Below are 6,796 nucleotides of genomic sequence, written 5' to 3' on the forward strand. Positions count from 1 at the left end.
GTGGCTGATCCCTGGCAGATCTCACACTGCTGAATTTATGAGTCCAAAGTCAGACCAAGAAGATCAGAAGGTCTTCACCAGCCTTGGCATTTTAATCTGAAATGTCTCTGCTTTGAATAGATGTGTTTTCCTCCTATTGGCCCTTCTCACGTAGTGTAAGGCAAGTCCTTTTAGTTCTGGGGGCAGTGCAAAGCTGCACTCAGGAAATAAAAATTGCAGCGAAATACATATACCTCTAAGTACACAAATGTAAATGGCAAACATAGGCAAAGCAAGGTAAAGGAAAATCTTTGTTCATGTAACATGCACAGCCAAAAGCTCCAACTTGTATTGGCTTGATTTTCCTGCAGGGACTCCATTAGACTGGGGGCCAAAATGAGAGAATGATGACCTGTGATCCCACACTTTCATTTGGGAAGTATATTTTGTGCCTAAACGAGAAGGTAAGGTAGGCAGAGCTGACCACTTCTAAATGAACAATTAAATGAACTCTATTGGGATCCAGTTTTTGAGAAAATGTGTTTTAGGATTTTTGTTATGTTATTATACTATGTCATTGTATTATTCTCTTTCATTGTGCCCTATTTTATGCCTTCGAACCCTGCATTTCTATTATACAGTTGCTGCTGCATTGGAGTACAGATATACTCGTCCCCTTGTTCTCCCTATATGGTCCTAGTTTGCATACTCCACCCTTGCTCCTCCCCAGTTACTCCCCTTGTTCCAGCAAGTTCTGCTCCTGCCCTATAAAAAGCAGGAGTCATGTTAATAAAGTGTTCCATTTTGCACCTAACATCGAAGTGTCTGATCCCTCATTTCTATCAGGCTGTCAAGGATGCTGAGAGAGCCTGTTTCCCCCAAACTCTTCCACCTTATAGAAGAAGAATTTAATCAGGGGCTGCTATTACAATGCCCACCTGAGGAAAAAAAATAATAAGAGGATTCCACACCACAAGGCAATCTGCTGGTAGAGTGATCAGCATACAGGGGGAGAGAACCAGAGATGGGCATGGGCTTTGTAAGCAGCCTTGGCTCTGCCTTGACAACGGAGCTGTGGGTGACAAGTAGGCATCAGTCTGAGCTGAACAGCTGTGATGTGGGCTTGAAAAGGGTAGGAATACCACTTCTCTAACTGGAGCTGTAAAAAAACCAAACTGGTGGGAACCATACAGTCCATCCCTGCAGGTAGAGGTGAGGCAGTTTCAATGGTGTCCCCTGGCATGGGGGGACCTGGCATGGGTAGCTGGAAGGACAAGTTGATGCACGTTGGCTTCTCTGAGACCCCCTTGGTGGCAGAGACCTGGGGAGGCATTCCCAGATCCCAGGATGGGGAAGCTCTGTGGTGTATTGGCCTGCCAGTTTTTGGATGACAGCTTCTCTTTTCTGACTAGGGAAACAGAAAGCAACTGGTGTTGCTGGTTTTGGGCAAAACCCCTTTGAGATTTTGCCTTGCCTTTCAGGCATAGAGATACTCAGCAGAGGGATACAGTATGTCAAGATACAAGAAGGCTCCACCCGTGCCACAACATTCTTGCTCTTTCTGCCGGAAAGCACAGGCTGGATGGTGGGCTCGCTCTCTGCAACTGGTCGGTGACATCTTTCCACTTTCTGTCCACTGACCATGACTCAGTTCAGAAAATGTGAGCTGGGCTTACAGCCTTCCTCTGGGTTCCTCTAAACCAAGAGGATTTCCCCAAAGGATTTCTGCACTCAAGCATGGGAAAATGCCCATGGGAAGGGGGACTAACCATGCAGTAAAGGATGTTGGATAACATGCCCACCTTGCATTTTAATTCACTGCACCTGCTTGCATCTTCTCCAGTCACTGACATCCTACTAGCATGCTTTTAACACATCTCCACCTTTTCTTGATCATGGTACCAATTTCTGGTGTTTCTTTGCTTGATACAGATGCTTCTGGAAAAGAACAAAATATCCCTGAGAAAGAAATTACCATCATGGGAATTTTTTTTCTCTTTTTCCTTTTTACAGAAATTTCTTATTAATAACCTTCTCTTTTCATTTCACTTCAGGCCTAAAGTTGCTTGCCCTTGATGAGCTAATTCAGTCTAAGCCATGCTTGGTTTACAAATATGAAAATAGCAGGCACCTTACAGCTGCCTATAACAAACAATTATTACTTATAGAAACAGACCTGTTACACTGTGGTGTGAAACATCCCCTTTTGCTCTTTTAACTGGTGAGGGGCAGTGGAATAGCCCAGTCAATGCTCACATGCACAGGGAGGGAGGTAACAGCTGTCTTCTCCAAGAGGACTGGCTGCGGCTCTTCCAGCACTGGTTTTGTACCCGTTGGGTGTGCCAAGAACTGGTGCACATTCAGATTACGGTGTCTGCCAGCCATCGGCTAAGCTTCTTTGCTCCTCCATCATTTTCATTTCACTCAGAGCAAAGAGACAAATATGAAGGCTGATGTGCTAGAGGCTCACTTTCAGGTCCCTGTTGGCAACAAGGAGTTGGTGAAAGGGGTGGTGGGGTGGATGTGAGAGAATTTATTCCTGGTTTAATAGCCCTTCATTATAGCTAAGCCTTTTGCCTAAATGGCAATTTGGCTGCCATCTCCTGAACACTGCTCCCTTGCATTAGACTTTTTATAATAGCTGTAATTACAGTTGCAAGCTCTGCTTTTATTTTATGGGAGCTGAGGTAAACCTGTCCGATGTCACAAATGTTGATCCTCAAGTACAGCCACATCTGTGAGGCAGTGTCCCTGAACAGCAGGATCTGATGGATGAGTCACAGCGAAGACCTGCTGGTTTCCTCATTAGCCCTGCCTACTCTTGGGACTGATCTCTCTCACAGGTAATTTTAAGCAGCCATCCTGCTGCTCTCTTGCCTCTTCTTTTGCCTTGGCTTGTCAGGATTAGACAGTTAACCAGTGACCCCAGTTGTCATCAATCTCAATATTGAATGCACCGAGATAATACAGGCAATTCTCTGCTCTGTGAAGACAGGCATTTATGAAGTATTTGTGAAGCCATTTTAGCTAAAGAAGACAGACAGCTCTATTTCATGCCTAATATTGCCTGACAGGTGTGGACACACCCTGAGATAACTCTCTTGTCATCCCGACTAGAAGGTCAAGAGTCTACATTTGACAGAGAGAATTGCCTTTGGCACTCTGACAAAAAAATGAAAACACAGCAGCATCCAGAAAAAAAAGCAACAAACCCCTTTGTAAACCAGATGTGCCAGATTTAAGATTTCCCAGAGCTTAATTCCTTTTAAATTTTGTAGCTCCTCTTTGAAGATTATCCATGGCTAAACCAGAAAGTTTAGCTTTTGTTCTTCTATTAGCCATTATCAGCTTACTGTTTTAAACATCTCAGGCATGGCGGACAGTGGCTCTCTCTCCACTACACTCCTGTTTTCTCCTTTCCTCCCCATCCAGCAACACCCATCTCCTTCTCTTCTCCTTCTCCTCTCCTCCCCTCCCTTCATTTTCATGCTTTCCCTAGGGATTTCTATGGAATACCACCCTGTGTTTCCCTGCCATGCCCAGAACATATCGGAATTCCACTGTGGAAAAAGAGAGCAGGGGCTGGCGTCAGTAATGGCAGCAGCACTGCTCTGACCCCTTTGTGGCTTCGGGAGGAGACCCCAGTCCTACCAGGTTAAGAAGGGTGGGCTCCGACAGAAAGTTCACCAAAAGCTCAAGAGCTCAGTAGTGGGGCTGTAAGACATATCAGGAAATAGTCTAAGCTCCTGGGCAGTGCACATTTCAGCGGCTAAATCTGAGCCCACTCCAGTGGCACGTCAGACCCAGGAGGAAACATCATTTCCTGCTGAGGTAGTAAAAACAACTCTTATATACAAATTTTGTCTTGATTTTAATGCAAATGAGGTTTTATGTTTGTTAATAAAAAGTAGACACATCGTTGCTTCAAATTTGTGCAGAAGAGAGTTACATGTTAATAGCCAAGAATCAGATGATTTCTTTGCAAGGAAGAAGCGGGAATGAGTAATTTTTACCATGGGGTTTATGAGAAGAGCTTTGCCAGTGTATGCAGTAGATTTAGAAAAAAGCCCTACTTGGGCTTTTCCTTCTCTTTTCCATAGCAAATGCTGCAAGTTACAGAACTCAACAGCCAGCTTTTGCACTGCTGCTTCCACACTGAAAGGGTACATTCAGAGATGCTGCAGCAATCAGCCATGGACAGCCCATACTTGTGGTCTCTTTTTGAGGCCAACCTACTGCTGCTTTCAAAGGCTGGATGGTTTCCAGGAGGTTCACACCAATCCAGTCAGTGGAAGGGGGAAAGAGGGAGGAAACCTCAGTGTTTTCTTGCTTTCTTTTTAGTTCATGCTGCCTTGTCATAAAAAACACTCGAGGCAGTGTAACTGGAAAGACCCCTGTGGAGAAGAGAGCTGGAGGTAACCCTGCTCCGACTGGCTTGTGGCTGTGGAAATCTAGCTTCAGCAGGTGTCACCGGATGGTGCTGTACGGAAGGTTGCAGGAGCAGTTGGGTTTGCTGCTAATCTGAGGCTCAACAGCTTTTGTTTTCAAACTCATGATCTTTCTTTTAGACATGCAGAGCAATGTGCACGGAGTCTATGGGCATCTGCAGGGCTCGGGCAGCAAGTCCTGTGTCTTGCCCCACATTCCTAGCTGTGGGCAGCCTTGGGGGAAACCTGAAAGCACAGAGGAGTACAGCTGACAGCACAGCACAAACGGGCACACCCAGCACTCACTGAAAACCAGGGATGGAAGAAGTTTGTTTGACAATGACCTGGCAGACCCACTATTCCACCAATGCTGCTTTACGTAGTCCTTGCAGTTTGCTCTCCATTCCAATAACTTCCTCTTCTCCAGGGCCAAAGAATAAGAATTGAAGGAAAGAGGTGCCACACAGGCCAGGGTAAAGAGGGGATGGCTGGATCATCCCTCTTCTTGGGGGTCAAAGCCGCAAGCAAGACATCTCCAGGCTCCAAAGTGGGCAGCAGTACTTCACAGCTGGGGGTCCTCACAAATCCTTGTCCTCAGGTCCCTTTCCCAGTTCGCTTTCCATGGCCTGTCAGGATTTTATTTCACACTGTTTAACCATTACAGCCCCCAGCATTCAGTTTTTTCCATAGTGCTGCATTAATCTTTCAACAGATCTGGTCCTTCATTCACCATTTAAGAAGATTTGTGAACATTTTACTGCTCTTGCTTTACAAAAATGTCCCTCTTTGTGCTGAGGTGAGATTATTTGCACTGGATCCCTGTGCAGTTCTGGGAGAGAGGTGTAGATTTCTGCCTGGGAGCACAGCAGATTCCCTCCAGATTCAATTGGCAACATGCGTACCAGTCAAGGAGCAGCAGTGCTTTATACCATGGGCATACTCCACCCTGTGTCCAGTTCTGTGGCCATGGCTGCATGTCTTGGCAGCGCAGGTGTATTCCTGATGTGTGTGAAGCATTGCCAAGGACAGGCAGGACAGAGTCTCTTGCCCACAGGCAATCTTGATGCCAAGAGAGATATGTAAGTCCTGCAGAGCTCGTCTTTAGCAGCAGCTGGTTCACCCCTTCATCAGTCAGCCCTTCTCAGCAGAACTGCAGGCCGTAGCTGTTGCATTCAGACCCTATCATGGCTTAGGTTGAGAAGGAGCTGGGGTTCATCCCTGCAAAGGGTCTGGGAAAGCAAATTTATGTAAGTTTTGAGGGCTTTTCTTTCTAGAAATAGCTATACAAAATCAATCACTGGTGTGCATATACCCTTAGGAGACTTCATAACAGCAACATCCCTGCAATGTTCCCCCTCCTTCCAACAACAATGGAAACTGTGGCTCCAGGACACAGCAAGCACAGGATGTAGCTCACCACACAGGATCTGTCTGCTGTTCACCACATGACCAGATCGTGCTCTTGGTGCTAGTTGCCTTTCCAAGACAAGGGCAATGAAAGTACACAGCTGATTTTGAGACACCATGTGGTCACTAAAATGTAATTTCATTATTTTTTGAATTATCAGTAGAACAGGTGAAGGGCCAGTACAACACCAGAGCAGCCGCAGAGGGTGGGAAGGGCGTGTCTTGGCTCTGCCAGCTGCAGGTTGACATGACTTCCAACACCAATCCAGAGAGCAGACCAAGTGCATTGACGTTATTGCGAGAAAGACAGTCTGCAAACAACAAAAGAAAAATTTAACCAAGTATTTACCAAGTGTCATTAATTCATTGCCAAAGTTGTTTCTCTGAGGCTTAGTGAAATCCAACTGGAAAAGCCCATCCTTTTGTAAATCACCATACTTAATAACCTGTGGCCTCGGCCATGGCTACCCTGGGAACATGTGCTTGGAGAGCACCTGGCAGCTTGCTCCTGAGCAGGCAGGAACACAGTCTTCCTTCCAGCCTGTGGGTACAGGGTAGGGGAAACTCCAGGAGATCCCAATCCTGGTTTGCAGGAGACAGCCATCAATTTTACAACTTAAGAAGGCAGGTTACTTGCAGTAAAGCCATGCAGCAGAGTTCAAACAGACAGCGTTTTCAGATCTCCTCATATGGATAAATTAATAAAACATCAAATTAATTTAGCTAGAAATAGGACAGCAATCACAAGCCAAAGTTTACCACAATGATTTGCATTACAGTAACAAACATGAAGCTTAATCATAGCTGTACATCTCTATTTCCCCACAGAAAATGCTATGCCCTCTTCTCATCATGGATAGCTCATAAGTGGTTGCACTTGGAAATAATGCTGGTTTTCCTCTAGTAATGAAATCCCAGTTTAATCCCATGTGCTCTTGTGCTGGTTTAAAAGTTAACCAGCAAGGCAAAATGAACTCAATTCA

This window comes from Neopelma chrysocephalum, unplaced genomic scaffold, assembly GCF_003984885.1.
Source record: "Neopelma chrysocephalum unplaced genomic scaffold, ASM398488v2 Primary Assembly neopelma1_42, whole genome shotgun sequence".
NCBI lineage: Eukaryota > Metazoa > Chordata > Aves > Passeriformes > Pipridae > Neopelma > Neopelma chrysocephalum.